At 44.2% G+C, this 16,654-nt stretch overlaps 1 long non-coding RNA gene across 15 annotated transcripts in view; it reads right to left on the bottom strand.

Annotated features, from left to right (window-relative positions):
* The window catches only part of LOC103349545 (uncharacterized), a 181,798-nt gene extending 165,512 nt beyond the window's left edge, over window positions 1–16,286 (bottom strand). For 3 of the 15 annotated variants that reach the window (XR_517712.5, XR_016220468.1, XR_016220481.1), the window contains exon 1: window positions 15,998–16,276. This is a non-coding gene — a long non-coding RNA (uncharacterized LOC103349545). Of the gene's footprint in view, window positions 1–15,997 lie in introns of all 15 variants that reach the window. The other 12 variants (XR_016220470.1, XR_016220469.1, XR_016220473.1 and 9 more) reach the window with 9 other exon arrangements.
* Between the last annotated feature and the right edge of the window lie 368 nt (window positions 16,287–16,654).

Genomic DNA, 16,654 nt, shown 5'->3' with positions numbered 1-16,654 from the left:
CACCTTAAATGGTATCAAGGGAGCCAGTTAGCAATGCAAAATATGAGATAATATAAACATAACATTCACTGCCTGCCAGTTGATCACTTATGTGAGTACCACAGAAAGCAAAATGCAGCAGAAAAAAAATATATACACTGGTGATCAGCAACAAATACAAGATTTCCTCCAAGGTAATTTTTGCATAGAAGTTCAGTTCCATGGAGAAAATGCATAATCAACTGACATGGAATGATGCACCTGCTGGATTTGATAGGTCTATTTGTCTTTCTGGAACTTGCTTGGTATTAGTCATTTCTAATGGGTATACCTAGTTCTTTCATACGCATCCCTTTGCTTTCTTCTTCCATGTTACAGATTTAGAGAATCTCAGGTGAGGAGATGTATTTGACTCTTTAACCTTCTTCTGCGACTATAATAGCATGATTCCACTTTCACTTGGAAGAAGCCAAAGTAATTTTAATTCAGGAATTTCTTCTTTAATTGTTAGTGTTTAAGGGACCGTGCATCAGGTTTAGCAATGTTCTGGTGTAGTCCCTCTGTTGGCCCAGGCTTCAGTAGAGAGGAGAAAAAAGTCTTTATAGAAGCCTTGGCCTAATTAACAAGAATGAACTAGATTTTATGATGAACAATTTATAGGCAGTTAATAGAGCTCACACAAGGTAGCCAGGAGCTAGATAATTTTTCATAAAAGGAATCTCAGTTACACTCCTAATCCCTGATCTCTTGATATTGCAACTAACAGCACTGACGATTGCTACTTTTATAAGCTCCGATTTACTGACAAATGTTGCGTTTTAAACCGTCATGCGAAGACTGTAAGTGCAGCAAATACTTGTCTCTCTGCCTATATCCTTCAAGTTTTTTGCCAAGCAGTTTAGATCTTTGAAAAATTATCAAATATAGAAGAGTAAAGATTCTCCATCCTAGCACTAATAATGACAATAACAAACAATAGCAAATTGCTAACTATCCTGAGTATTTGTGGAAAAGTAGAAATTTGGGATTTGGTTTATTCCAAGAACATGAGCTATTGTAATGACTTGTATGTGAACAGGGCAAATACTTCTCAAAGTTACAAATTATATATAAAAACAGATGTCCAGTAGTCATTGTTATTGTCATTGTTTATTTAAGAAGCAGGGAGAAACAAAGATCTCCCATTCTCTGGTTCACTCCCCAGATGTCCACAACAGCTAGGGCTGGGCCAACCCAAATTCAGGAATCTGGAACTAGGTCTAAGTCTCAATGTGGGTAGCAGGGACCCAACCACTTACACCATCATCTGCTGCTTCCCAGGGCCCACATTAGCAGCAAGATGGAGTCAGGGTTCAATCCCAAGCAAACCAATGTAGGACACAGGTGATTCAAGTAGGGTTGTAGCTGTTACACCAAATTCCATCCCAATATTTTAACTTTTATTTAATATAAATTTCCAAAGTACAGCTTTTGGATTACAGTGGCTCCCCCCCATAACCTCCCACCCGCAACTCTCCCATCTCCCATTCCCTCTCCCATTCCATTCACATCAAGATTCATTTTCAATTATCTTAATATATACTACATTGATCTTCTGTATAAAGTAAAGATTTCAACAGTTTACACCCACACAGAAACACAAAGTGTACAGTACTGTTTGAGTACTAGTTATAGCATTAATTCACATAGTACAACACATTGAGAACAGAGATCCTACATGGGGAGTAAGTGCACAGTGACTCCTGTTGTTGAGTTAATTGACACTCTTGGTTTTGGCATCAGTAATCACCCGAGACTCTTGTCATGAGTTGCCAAGGCTATGGAAGCCTTTTGAGTTCGCCAACTCCGATCTTATTTAGACAAGGTCATAGTCAAAGTGGAAGTTCTCTCCTCCCTTCAGAGAAAGGTACCTTGTCGCTTCCCCATTCGTGGAGGAACAACACAGGACCCTGCGCTGTTCTTTTGTCTGCTCGGCCCTTCCCGGGTTTGCTGCTGGTTCTTCCCAGGTTGGCTGCCGATCCTTCCACCTCCATGGAAGGGCGGCTCCCCCTGCCACTTTCCCCACTTCTGCGGGGGAGCGGCACACCACCGGCCGGCTCTCTCGGGGGCTGCACAGGTGTTCCTTCAGATAGATGTTCCTCTTAGATGTTCCTGGTGCATGTTGTCTCTCTCCTCCTTTATAGTCCTCTTCCACCAATCCCAACTCTGCTACCCACACGCCAGGTACGCTGCTCTCCTCCAATCAGGAGCAGGATCAGCTCCTGCAGGTTATTGGTCAAACTGGAGGCAGCTGTGTAGAAGTTGTTTACTCCTCTCCCAGCGCCATATTGTGGGAGAGCAGATGCATAGAATAAGTCTTAATTCCAGTAACTTAGTCTAGTCTCAGTTGCTCCCCACAGTTCCCTCTTTCTTTTTATTTTTTGGCGTTGATACGCGCCTGTCTTCGGTGCCCCACGGTGCACACTCTGCTCTGCTTGCTAGAGTTGCCCACAGGTGCTTACAAGCCCTACCAATCAGGCAAACCGAATCCGGGTCCTCTCTTCGCCATGTTGTGAGGAGGTTTTTAGGCGCTGATGCGTGCCTGTGTTCGGTGCCCTGCAGTGCATGCTCTGCTCGAGCTGCCTGCAAGTACTTATCGCCTTACTAATCAGGCAGGCCGAATCCGAGCTCTCTCATTGCTGTCTTGTGGGGAGACTTATTGGTGTTGATAACGTGCCTGTCTTCGGTGACCTGCGGCACATACTCTGCCCTCAGGTGCTTATTGTCTTACTAATCAGGCAGACCAAATCCAAGCCCTCTCATTGCCGTGTTGTGGGGAGGCCTTATTTTTCTCTATTTCTCTATCTCCGGGCATTCCTATCTCTCCTATTTTACTTCTATCTGCCAGCATTACTATTTCTCTCATTTTACTTCTATACTTCTGTTTCTCTTATCCCCGCGGCTTCCCGGCACCTCACCCCGCGGCGGCTTCCCGGCTCTGCGTGGCTTCAGCCCGCGCTTCTCTCATCTGCGCAGCTTCCCGGCTTCGTGCACTCCACGGTCTCCACGCCTGCACCACGGCCTCCACGCCAGCCCCGCACTTCCTATCTACTCGCGCCCTGTGCACTCTCTCTGCTTGTGCCCCACACGCTTTCTCTGCACTCGGCGGCTTCCGCGAATCACAGCCTAGCTCACATTTCCACCATTGGTTGGTTTAGTTTTCAGTCTAAGTTCCCCTGGCTAACCTGACGAAATCCAACCTAGCTTACGTCTCTGCTTTTCGGTTTGGCTTCCCGTCTTTTGCTCCCCGGGCTATTCTGACGGATTCCAACCTTGCTTACGTCTCCGCTTCTGGTTTTAGTTTTTCGCCTTTTGCTCCCCGGGCTGACTTGACTAATCCCAACCTAGCTTATGTCTCCGCTTCAGCCTGCCCCCGCGGCTTCATCCTCCCTAACATATTTTTCTCTACCCGGTATGTTTCCTAACTTTTCTTCCAACAATATTTCTCATTTCTCCTGGCTTCTCCCCACAGTCCGTATCCCAGTCTGTTTCTTCTAGCTTTCACTTTCAACCCTAGATTTCTCCCGGCACTTTTTCCGTCCGGCTTTCCCCTAAGATCTTTGCTAGTCTCTCTCTCTGGTATTTTCCCACTTCTTCCCGCTTCTTCCCTCCTAGGTTTCCTATCCGAGTCACGGCACCATTATGTTGCTCCCCCATTCGCGGAGGAATGACACAGGACCCTGCGCTGTTCTTTTGTCTGCTCAGCCCTTCCCGGGTTTGCTGCTGGTTCTTCCTGGGTTGGCTGCCGGTTCTTCCACCTCCGTGGAAAGGTGGCTCCCCCTGCCACTTTCCCCACTTCTGCGGGGGAGCGGCACACCACCGGCCGACTCTCTCGGGGGCTGCTCAGATGTTATCCGGATGTTCCCCTTAGATGTTCCTGGTGCATGTTGAATCTCTCGTCCTTTATAGTCCTCTTCCACCAATCCCAACTCTGCTACCCACACGCCGAGCACGCTGCTCTCCTCCAATCAGGAGCAGCTCCTGCAGCTTGTCAAGTTGGTGAGAGGCAGCTGTGTAGAAGTTGTTTACTCCCTTCTCAGTGCCATATTGTGGGAGAGCAGATGCATAGAATAAGTCTTAATTCCAGTAACTTAGTCTAGTCTCAGTTGCTCCCCACAGTACCTCTCCTTCTTTGATGACCTGTTCTTTCCACTGGGATCTCACTTGCAGAGAGATCTTTCATTTAGTTCCCCCCCACCTCCCACCAGAGTGTCTTGGCTTTCCATTCCTAAAATACTCTCATGGGCTCTTTAGCCAGATCCACATGCCTTAAGGGCTGATTCTGAGGCCAGAGTGCTGTTTAGGACATCTGCCATTCTATGAATCTGCTGTGTATCCCACTTCCCATGTTGGATCGTTCTCTCCCTTTTTGAGTCTATCAGCTAGTATTAGCAGACACTATTCTTGTTTATGTGATCCCTTTGACTCTTAGACCTATCAGTGTGATCAATTATGAACTAAAACTGATCACAAAAGTAATATCTTTAAAGGTCAGAATTTAAGTTAGGTGAGCCCTAGGAGAATTCTCAATATACTGTTAGCACTTGCTGCCTTACTGCCTTTCCTATTAAAGTTATAACAAAAAACCAATGCATATTGTGTGGGCAGAACTGGGTAACTGAATATATACTGACCTTAGCTACCTCAGTTGTCCCTTGCTCTCTACAGTGTTCTTAATGTTCGAGTTAAACACTTCCTCCAGGAAGCCTTCCCTGAACACAGCTCTCTCTCATATGCCTTATTATCACCCTGTTCTTCCTCCTAGCATGAAAGCTAATACAACTGGGTTGTACCTGCCGCACTACTGTTCACATCCCACCCCAGTTATGAACTCCTGAACCACAAAGACCACCATACTGCTAGTGTCCAGTTCAGCATAATGCCTGTGCCACGATGCTTGTGTGAGCAAATCATGCTCAATTTTCCAAAGGCTGTTAATATAAATAAGAGTGAATACATCATCAGGAGTATGATCCAGCGATAAATTTCATTACGGAAATTGACAGCGGGTTTGTTTGTATTGTAGAAAGTAGAACATTCAAACGTCATGACTATTCCTTTCTTGTGCCCAGCATGATAAATACTTTTAAGTATTATGTTCTATTTTGATCATCCACATTTTTAAAAGGACATGTTGCAGTTAATTAAGGAATGACTAGAATAAAAAGCCTCAAGCAGTCCGGCAAATAGGGTGGTTTAACCTGAAACAGATGTGTTAAATGTTACATTAATCATGTTCTCTGGGGACAAAAGAAAGTGTGCTGCCCATTCCTCAAAGGGACAGAGCCATGGACTGTCAAGTTATTGAGGCCCCACAAGTAACAGCTTCCTGACCTAACAAGAGGTTACGTGGCTATGGGGTCCACACCGTTTCTCAAGTGATTAGGGATTTAGTTCTGCCTGCCAGATGATCAGTTTTCGTACAGGCTTGTGGTCCATCTCATTTCACTGTCATCTATGCCCACAAATCAGGTCCATCTCTCCTATCTCGGGGTTTCTCATTCAGTGCATGGAGGCTATGAAAGTAGGTTTTTTTTTTATAGTAAGATTTTGCACTAATGCAAAGGAAGTGACCCTGCCCCCCCCCCCCCGATTTACCCCAGCGCCACAGAGAGGCTGAGGCTCAAACAGAAGCAGGTGCAGAGCTGCTGAGTCACCTACAGGAAGAGACTATTCCCTCCACAATCAGGCTGCCTGGTAGGAAAAGGACGTGAAAACCCTGCTGGGTCTTGGACACTTTCTCCCTTTTATTGCCCTGGATCAGGTGCACAGAGCCGGTGCAGACCATTCCCCTGGCAATTGTACAGAGGACGCCAGCCCAGTTGGTTACCAGCCCATGACACCCCAGTGAGCAGAAGGGCCCAACAACCCTCTACTCTGGATCCAAATAAAGCCTAGAAATGCTATTCTTCATTGCTAATGTCAACTAAAAATAACAGAGGTGCTTAGTTCAGACCTAAGGTTCACCTTGGAGATTTTTTCTAATTGTACATATCTCAAAAAAAATGTCTTTTTTCCAAATGGAATTGGTCATTGACATGTGGATATGCTCCTAATAGCAAAATAAAAATATTCCCTGCCTGCAGCATTATAATAAAGTTGTCTTTTCCCATTTCATTGTCTCAGAACATTTAATCAATTGACATGACAACCAGGGCAAGGAGCCACCTTTATTAATTTATAATTGCAATAGTCGTTAACTTATTGATAGGATACTATTATTACTTTAGCTTGTTTTAAGAGTATTTGTATTAATTTTATTAATTTAAGCTATCAACTCTGGAGATTCAAGGAGAGAACCCTAAACATTTTTTAGTCTTATGTTCCTGTTCTGGTAAAAAGCCAGCCACAAGGAAAATTCTGAAGTGGATGAATTCTGCCTGGAAAAAACTAACCTCCCATTTAAAAGGGTTTTCAATTGTCCACCTAATTTTAAGTAACTGAGATCTTCCTTGTGTCAAACTTATCTACATTTTTTACTAAGTGAGATTTTGAAAGTGTATTTAACTGAGTCAGAACTGGACACATGGTAGGAGCTCAAAAATCTAAGAGTTCCCTTATTTTTCCAGCTCAGGAAAGAATCTTCAGTTATTTTTAAATCCATGAGAACATCAATAATTGTCTCCTACCTGCAGTATTGTGCCTGTGCCTTTGCTACTTACAACATGTAAGCCTTAAGGAGGGCGTCTGGTTTAGTGGTTAAGACACCAGTTAGGGGCTGGCGCCGCGGCTCACTAGGCTAATCCTCCACCTACAGCGCTGGCACCCCAGGTTCTAGTCCCGGTTGCTCCTCTTCCAGTCCAGCTCTCTGCTGTGGCCTGGGAGTGCAGTGGAGGATGGCCCAGGTCCTTGGACCCTGCACCTGCATGGGAGATCAGGAGGAAGCACCTGGCTCCTGGCTTCGGATCAGCACAGCGCGCTGGCCGCAATGCGCTGGCTGCAGCGGCTACTTGAGGGTGAACCAACAGAAAAAGGAAGACCTTTCTCTTTCACTAACTCTGCTAAAAAAAAAACACACACACACACACACACACACAACACAAAACAACAACCAAACACCAGTTGGGACACCTCCAAGCCATTTCAGAGTGCCGGGTTTTGATACCCAGCTCTAGCGCCAACTCCAGCTTCCTGTTCATGTGCACCCCAAGAGGCAGTAGGTCATTGTGTCCCTGCCACCCATGTGGGAGACACAGACTGGATTCCCAGTTTCTGGATTCAACCTGGCTCAGCCCCAGCTGTTGAGAGCATTTGGAGTGAGCAGGCAGATGGGAGCCCACCCACCCTGCCTCTCAAAATCAATCAGCATTACATTGTATATAATATATGCATATATCATAAAAGCTTCATTTCCCATTAAATAATTCGCATGTGCCCAGGTGTGTTTGAGCCGGGAAAAGCAGAACGAAAAGTTAAGTGTATTTGGGTGCAGAAGCCATCCTGCTAGCCACACATGATTTTCTCATTGTATGTATTTTCCATGAACTTTTTAAAGCTCCTTGCTGAAGGAAAACCGAAGCTTCTGAAGACATATCAATGGCCAGAGAGTAGCGCTCTGACCTCCACCCCCACTTAGACCAATCAGCCCCTGTGGCTCCCCTCTGACTCCTGCACAGAGCCCTGCTTCCCAGCCTTTATCTCCCTGGAAATACAACAGGACTCTCTTGGCCCCATCTCAATCCTGGCAGCAGCCAGCTATGTTCTGACAAGACAAGCCTTGTCCCTGGCGGACAATGGGAAGTAGATCTGGTAAAAATGCTCAATTCCAAACATGGAAATGAATTAGCTAAACTGCCTTGGCAATGATTTTCCGCAGTAACGAGGAGCATGAGCAAAGGCATTCCTTAGCACAATTGTGTGTACATGACAAGCGGCTGGTTCATTCACTTAACATGTTTTGCATAAGTTGTGATTAATCGTCTGCATTTTTTCTGATATTGTCTCCATCTTATTGTGCATTGTAGGTCTTAAACAATGGTTGTGTTTCAAATATTTGAGAACATACCAGACAGGGATCCTCCACCCAATTACCCAAAATATTATAAATACTGGCTAACTTGGGAATCTGCATCCCACATTTCTTTCCCCACCAAGCTGGTAAAATGCTGTGCATATATGCATTCACATGCAAATTCCTTGCTGAACCTAAGTAGACGCACAAAGCCGTTGTCACTCTGTTCTTTGTGCAGGCACAAAGTGTTAGAGCAAGAACTAAATCCCATGTACAGTTCAGGGCATCTCTGAACAGCACACCCTCCCTTGTAGAAAGTGGGCCATGCATCCAGACATCCTAGTATTTTGACATAAGCCCTGTCAGATAGAAGATTCCATGCTACCAGATACACTCCTTTTGAAAATGTCATCCAGGGTAGAAATTGATTTTCTGCCTCAAATGCAGCTGCTGCTCTGAGAAACCTCCTATCCTATTAGAAGTGTCCCTGTTCTACCTCCATCTAGACATAGACTACATGATGGGATTGACATATTTACAGGGATGCAAAGTTCTCATTGATGCATTCATGTATTCAACAAGCATACACAAGCCACTGTTACGCTATCTATACGCTAGGGATCTGGCAATGAACAAGATGGCACAGGTCCCTGTTCACAGAACTCTGTGTGTGTGTGTGTGTGTGTGTGTGTGTGTGAGAAAGAGAGCAGGTAGTAAGTAAATAATGCAAGGTGATTTTATGTAGTGTATTTTTGCTGAGAGAATAAGTCAAACAAGGTAACGTGATAGAGAAAGACTATTTTGGACAGGGCAATCAAGGAAAACCTCTCCCAAGATGGCGAGACTTGAATAAAATCATACATGATTACAGGTTTTAAGTAATCTGGTAGAAAGGACATAGAGACAGAAGACTCAGGTTCCAATTTTTTTTTTTTTTTGAGTCTGTAGGCAAATTCCTTGAAGCCATCTACCTTGAAGACAGAAATGATAGCCCATTGGGAAATTTTTCATTTTTCTTAAAAAAAAAAGTTCATAGAAGTTCCATTTAATGACCTTTTCTATTATGATATTTATATCATGACTAAAACCCACTAAGTCTACCTTGCTAAATATGAATACCTTGAATCAATCATTCTCAACCCAGTAAGCACATTAAATTCACACAAGAGACCCTTCAAAAAATAGCCACAGCTGTGCCCAACTCCTGTCAATTTAATCTGTCCCCAAGGACGGAGCCCTAGCATTGGCCTTTCTAGCAGGTTACATGAATCCCAAGTTGTGCAAATCCTAACTTTGCTGGTATTGCTTTAAGTGCTGTAGTAAGAAATGGAATATGAACAACTAGTAAGGACTTACAGGTGCAGTACACAGACAAAAACACTGAGGAGCAGGGGTCTTTAAAGACTAGTGATTCCATTATGCCTAGATACTCCACTGCCTTAAGTGAAACTACCTTATGTGAAAAAAAAAAATAACTTGAAACAATTCAACATTTTCATAGCTAGTTTACCCAAGGTGATTTAACATAATCTATCTGTAACAGAAACTAAAAAAAATCTGCAATGCCATCAGCAAGCCAGATTCAGAGCAGAGGTGATATGTATGTTTCTAGTGTTACCAATTTTTTTCAACTTACACTACAGAGATCACACACTCTTGAGGTTAAATACTGCCCTGCTCTCTTCAAACGATTGTAAATCTCACACCTCCACCCACACATTAAATCAGTCCAAACCAGATGGAGGTTAGTGTGTTAGGCTAGAATGACAGTCTTGCCCAAGTCTTTCCTTGCATTGCCCATAACTGTTGTTCTAGTGCCTTGCTAGGTTTCAGACATTTAAGTACAGTTATGCTATCCTAAGCCTTTCTGGGAGCTATTTAGTATCCGATATCACCACATGGAGTAGCTCAGTAATCATTTTTGGATTGGTCAGAAGTATTTCAGCTAAGACACAGTTTAGACTCCTCTCACTGTGGTTTCCATCACCCCCACACATGACCGTTTCTTCTATCTGCTCATACCTCTTCTCCAACGTTCAAGGTCCAAATGTGCCTCGTCTTCTTCTTCCACCAACCACCCTTCTAGAATGCACAATTTTGGTTATGTATTTACCTATAAAACCACCATTGACTCGTCTCCCTGATTGCTTTTCTCCTTGACTGAACTGAAATGTAAGTCCCTACAAGATAAAAAGTCTATCTTACACTGCTCTCCCTCAATACCTTCTCTAAAATTAGACTAGAACCAGGCATACAACAAGGACTTGCACGATACGCAACCAATGGAACCAATTTTGGATGAGTCTTCTTGCCTCAGGCCTCAAGAATAAGAGCTTGATCTAAATCACGTATTCGAAAGCAAGTAGAAGAATCGACCTAGAGTGTATGCTGGCGAGAAACAAGTAGTTTCAGAGACAGGAGAAAAGATCTCAGAATTTGAAGGCAGAACCAGATTGGAAAATTCAGGCGCATGTTCTCATTTATATATGAAATCCAAGAAGAGTAAAGCTTTAGAACTCCAGGGGCTGTGGGGAGAAGACATGGAGAGGTATTAAACAAAGGGTATGAAGATTATGCAGGATCAATAAATTCTGAGGATCTAACCTACAGCATGGCAACCATAGTTAATACATAGTTAATACAGTGGCATTTGAGATTTGTTGACAATAGATCCTAAATGTTCTCACTGGGGAAGAAAATGTTCCTATGTGAGGTAGTGATGTTTATTAGCTTGATAATCATTTCACAATGTGTACATATTTTTTGGATATGTGCAGAGTGTGGGGAGCAACCCGGACTGGACTGAGTTACTGGAATTAAGACTTATTCTATGCATCTGCTCTCCCACAATATGGTGCTGGGAGAGGAGTAAACAACTTTTACACAGCTGCCTCCAGTTCGACCAGTAACCTGCAGGAGCTGATCCTGCTCCTGATTGGAGGAGAGCAGTGTACTCGGCGTGTGGGTAGCAGAGTTGGGATAGGTGGAAGAGGACTATAAAGGAGGAGAGAGACAACATGCACCAGGAACATCTAAGGGGAACACCTGAGGAACATCTGTGCAGCCCCCGAGAGAGCCGGCCGGTGGTGTGCCGCTCCCCCGCGGAAGTGGGGAAAGTGGCCAGGGGGAACTGCCCTTCCACGGAGGTGGAAGGGATGGTAGCCAACCAGGGAAGAACCAGCAGCAAACCCGGGGAGGGCCGAGCAGACGAAAGAACAACGCAGGGTCCTGTGTCGTTCCTCCACGAAGAGGGGGAGCGACACAAAGTATATACAATTCTTATTTGCCAGTTCCACTTTAATAAACCTGCAAGCAGAGAGAAATTTCAGCTTTGTAAAATGGGTTTGCAGAATTGCTATGGGAATAGTTACTATATATACAGCAACTATACAGTGATGACTACAGTGCTTGATCAATAACAGCTATTGTTTTAATGATCCAAAACCGCTCTAAGAAAGAACTTTCCATGTATCTTTACCTGGATGAGACAGGATATTAAATGATATTTAGGCAGAGGAAACTCTGCGAGAAGCAGTCACTGAGTCACACTGAATACTTAAATCCAAGTGCATTGTGGATTTACGAAGGAAGACTTCTCTTGTACTTCCCTCCCATCCCCGAAATGCAGCATTCTTCCTTCCTTAGGATTCATCACACAAAGCCTTAGAACCTCCATGTTCTAGGAACCACAACAACGTAGTACAAAGGGAAGAGCTTAAGATTTGGAATTGGCATTCTGGTTGCATTGGAAGAAATTGAGCAAATATCTCAATCTCTGACACCCTCATTTGATCAGTGATAAAGTGAGCAAATTTACTCAATGATTGTCTTAAGATAAATACAATGTGTAATACTTACCGACACCTTGTTGTAGAGACCAGCTAAGGAACCTAGTAATCCAAACAGTCAACCAATACCAAGTTGGGCCTCATATCTATTGTAAACAAAGAAGCATGAAACATGCAAAATAGAGGCAGAGAACACAGTCTGAGAGGCCACTGCAACATACCCAAGAGAACAAAACTCTAGGACACACACGGACTCAGAGAGCTTGACCAGCCTTCGAAGGCCAGTTTCCCAGGTCGGGCTTGAAATCGTGCCAGCCAAGTTGGTGCACCTGCTCTTCCCAAACAGGTGCTGACCTTTTCCTTTTATCCTGCGCCTTCTTGGTGCTCTAACCAGCCAGTCACCCAGAGCCTTCCCTCTCCTTAAACCCTCCCACTGTTACTATGAATCTTAAATGGCCCTTTTTCCCCGAGGCTTTTTGTAACTCTTGTAACTTAATTGTTCACCCTTGAAACCTGGTTTAACTGTGCTAGCTTCCTGTTGAGGCAATTCACATCACGTATTTACACATTGTCTTACTGCTCCTGGATTCCAAATCATACAACTGGATATTTTCCACCACATATTCCCAAAAATTTGCTTATAAGATTTTTTTAAAAGTTGAATTTATCCATGCAATCTGATTGCGATATTACCAGATCAATCTTAATCCCAATTTGCATAAAACTATTTTCATTTATTCCTTAAACAGTCATTAGTGCCTATGATGCATCACACACTGAGTAAGTCAATGGGATACATGGAAATAAACAGCCGACTGCAGTAGCAGGTTATTGGGTTTTCATAAAAAGAAGTACAAGGTAGGACCTGGATTGGGGGCTAAATACTTGCTGCTTAACATTCTCCCAAGGACTTCTGACTTAGAGAAGAACTTTGAGTAGGTGACCCATGAACCGGAAAGCTGGCTTTGCTCTCTATCCAAAAAGAGCAGGAACAGAATCTACGCTCAGAGAAGATAGGAAGTGAAAGTCTCTCTCCTTTCTCCATATTGAACTTGCAGTTTTCTGTCAAAGGGAAATATTGAACAAATTGATATGTATCTTTAGCCTCCTAGGAAACCTGTGGGGAGCAACTCGGACTAGACTAAGTTACTGGAATTAAGACTTATTCTATGCATCTGCTCTCCCACAATATGGCGCTGGGAGAGGAGGAAACAGCTTCTACACAGCTGCCTCCAGTTCAACCAATAAACTGTAGGACCTACTCCTGATTGGAGGAGAGCAGCGTGCTCGGCGTGTGGGCAGCCGAGTTGGGATTGGCAGAGGAGGACTATAAAGGAGGAGAGAGACGGCATGCATCGGGAACATCTATGGGGAACATCTAAGGGGAACACCTGTGCAGCCCCCGAGAGAGCCGGCCGGCGGTGTGCCGCTCCCCTGCGGAAGTGGGGAATGTGGCCAGGGGGAACTGCCCTTCCACGGAGGTGGAAGGGATAGTAGCCAACCCGGGAAGAACCAGCAGCAAACCTGGGAAGGGCCGAGCAGACAAAAGAACAGCGCAGGGTCCTGTGTCGTTCCTCCACGAAGAGGGGGAGCGACAGAAACCTTCATGTTACATGCAAATAATTATCAATTCTCTCACTTTTTTACTGGTTCAGAGCAATCGCACCTTGGAAATAGACAATAGTGTTGAAAAACAGTAACTATCTGAACTTCTATCCACAATGAACTTAAGGCTAGAAAATAGTGCATTTTCATATTCCTTCTCTATTTCTGTTTGGGATTATAGATGATGAAAGGGAGATTTTATGTAGCAGTTGGTGACAAAATGTATTTCTTATTAATGTGTAATATTTGCTACATTAATAATTTTCTGGTTTTAATTATTGATGCAAACTTAATTGTGCCCCATGTCCCTTTTTCTTGCAGCTCAATAAAAACTATATATTTCTTTAATTAGGCTTCACTTGAAGACTACAAAACAATGCAGTAGTGGTTTCTTGCTAATTCACCTATGTACAGCTGGGAAAGAAGTGGAATTAGTGTCTTCAGCGTGGTTTAGCAAGAAAAAATATCTAACTGCTGTGAAAGTGCGACTTTCCTCTGCACAGTTAACCTCACCCAGAGGCCAGGGATATGCGGCCAAGCGAAGCCAACACTGCAGCAGGGGGTGGGTTGCTCCCCTTCCTGGCTCTGGGGAGAGATTTCATTGATTTCAGTAGAGATAGAAGAGAAAATTGGGGTCACCTACATGGTTATCATATAGTCTCTCCGCTTTCATTCTCGGCATCACTAGAAACATCATCTTAGTGTTTCCTGCCCGTTTGCAACCCTTTGTTGTGATGCTTCACTCACTGTCGCTGGGAATGTTATAAACACTATTTCGCATCCAGATATTTCAAAAACAATGAAAATAATCAATCAATGGAAGGAAACTAAACGTTTGTTAAACGCCTGGCCCAGATTGTAGGTTAGTGCTTCCAATCAATTATTTTAGTCTCCAGGGTCACAATCACATATGTCAATACAATCATGAAGGAAGAACACAGATTAGGCTTGAGAAACAAGGGGCCCTCAGAGTTCCATCTTTCTTTTTCCAGTCTTGATAAAGAAAGGAGCACAGAATAAAGGTTTCCCATTGGGAGGCCAGCACGAGAGCAAGTACAACTATGAGTGGCCATTCACACTGGCTCTGAGCACCAGGTAGACCAGTAGGACTAACGGGATGGCACCATCCCACCCAAGCAATACTTAGCTGCAGCCCATCACTAACATGTGAAAGCCAGTTTTGATATTGATCCATCTTCTACAATTGTGAATAAAGATGAAAAATAGTTTCTGTGTGAACTTGCCCAATTTTGCAATGTGGTCTCAAGTTTTCTAAAAGCGCAGTGCAATAAGTATCTACCTATCTGACTCAGGAGCCTCTGGCTTGATATTCCGGCCACAGAGCTTCTCAGCACAGGTGAGACCCAGGATTCTACACTGCGAGTGTCAGTGCCCCTACAACTCCTCTTAGGCCAACTGCAATAGTCGCCAGCGACATACCCTTAGAAAGCAAAGAACCTTGAACCGATTCCCACCCCAAAAACGTTCCTGAACACAGTTCGCACTTTTAAGATTAGTTTATAAGCCTTATATGCACTTCAGATAGTTGCAAAATACTAAAACTGGGGAACAAAAAAATAAGACCGCAGACCCATAATCCAAACACAACTGCCATAAACAATGCTACACACTCCCATTTAGGATTCCGAATTACGCTTGTAGTTAGTAATCTTTAAGTCAGTGTAATCATATAACATATACAATTCTTCATAGTCCTTTGGCCCATAACTTATTACATTAAGAGGTGCAGTATGTGATTTACTTTTTTATTTCATGGCCACATAAACATTATTGAATCTTATACTAGTCTGCAAAATCAACTTCATTTAGGGTTTCTTTTGGAGGAAAAAAAATCTAAATATTACATAAAATGTAGACAACACTTTCTTGCATAAGCTATTTTTCATTTACTAAATTATTAGCATAGATTTTAAAGAGTGTAATGTGTTGATAGTTGTGCACACTTCTATGGCTATTAAACTTGTCATAAAAATCATTGTTTTCAAAAGTATTACCAATTTATACTTCGATTTACAGGTGTAACTACATGTTTATCAACATATAAAGTCTTAAAAATTAAGTGAATTTGGGTAACAAATTTCATCACAGGTAGGAAGAAAAATCATCTCCGTTTTCCCCAGTGCTAACTGTAAGAATTAATACCTACTCAATGATTTCTCACCTTCAATAATTAAACATTTTGGTGTTCAGTAATTTAAAAGATCAAAAGATCCATGTCATTTACTCCACCTCAATCTATGATGCAGATAGGCATAAAAATGTGGATATAATAGTTCTACACGTAACACCTATACATACATACAGAGGAAGGCACAAACTATTTTATTCTATGTGCATAGACTTGATGAGATGGTGAAAGACGCGCACTGACAAGTGCAGATCGATTTGCACGCTAGCTCACTGCTAGCCAAAGCTTGTGCTATCCAGAGTCACCGAGCACCTGCCCTTAGCCTTACAAATGCGCTGCCCGAGAGAAAGCGCCATGCTCTCCTACGTTTCTTTCCTCCCGCAGCGCCCATGACCACACACACTTAGTAACCGGGGACAACACGAGTGTGCCAACTCAGGAGTCTAGACACGAGGTGGCTGGTCCTCTGGCCCGGGGGTCACTAACCTCAAGCTCCTGGCAGGGGCTAGAGAGGCGGCGTCCTGCACTCCCGACTCCTCTCCCAGGCTCCCAGGGCCGTGGCCACCTTGGCGTCCTTGTAGCCAGGTCATCAGCGAGCCTGTCTTCCGCTGCCTGCCCTCTGGGTACGGCGCTGGACTTCTGCAGCCTCCTGGGCAGCCCCTCTCCCCTCTACACAGCTCACTTCTTCCTGGCGAAATCCAGGAGAATTTATCTAAAGCACCACGCCCTTCCAACGCACAGCACCTGAGGACATCACCACACCCCCCTCACAACCCCCTGACTGCATCAGCTTCACCCAGGTTTAGCTCCTTCTCCAGAAATCAAAAGGCCCTGATTAGGGGCCTTAACTGCGCCTGCAAAACCCTTTCTGCCCCTGTCACATACCCAGCTCAGCAACACCCTCCTACTCGCTAGTCCCTGAGCACACGCCAGGGGAGGGGCTTCACCCCAAAGAGAAGGAATCTGGGGGCCGTCCTCGCATCTGTCCACCACAGCGCCTTCCCTCCCCTTGCTTCTCCCTCCACAACTGCTTTGACCTCTCCACGCTGCCTGATCCCATTAGCTGATGGCTCCAGTGCCATCGCCATTCAGTGCCTGTCACTGGGGTAAAAACCTGACTGTTGGAGCCTTTTCCCTGCCACT

Source organism: Oryctolagus cuniculus, chromosome 14 (genome assembly GCF_051225735.1).
Source record: "Oryctolagus cuniculus isolate XC-2025 breed Fujian yellow rabbit chromosome 14, ASM5122573v1, whole genome shotgun sequence".
Lineage (NCBI taxonomy): Eukaryota > Metazoa > Chordata > Mammalia > Lagomorpha > Leporidae > Oryctolagus > Oryctolagus cuniculus.
The sequence above is the reverse complement of the archived record's forward strand: the minus strand, read 5'-3'. Positions and strand labels throughout refer to the sequence as shown.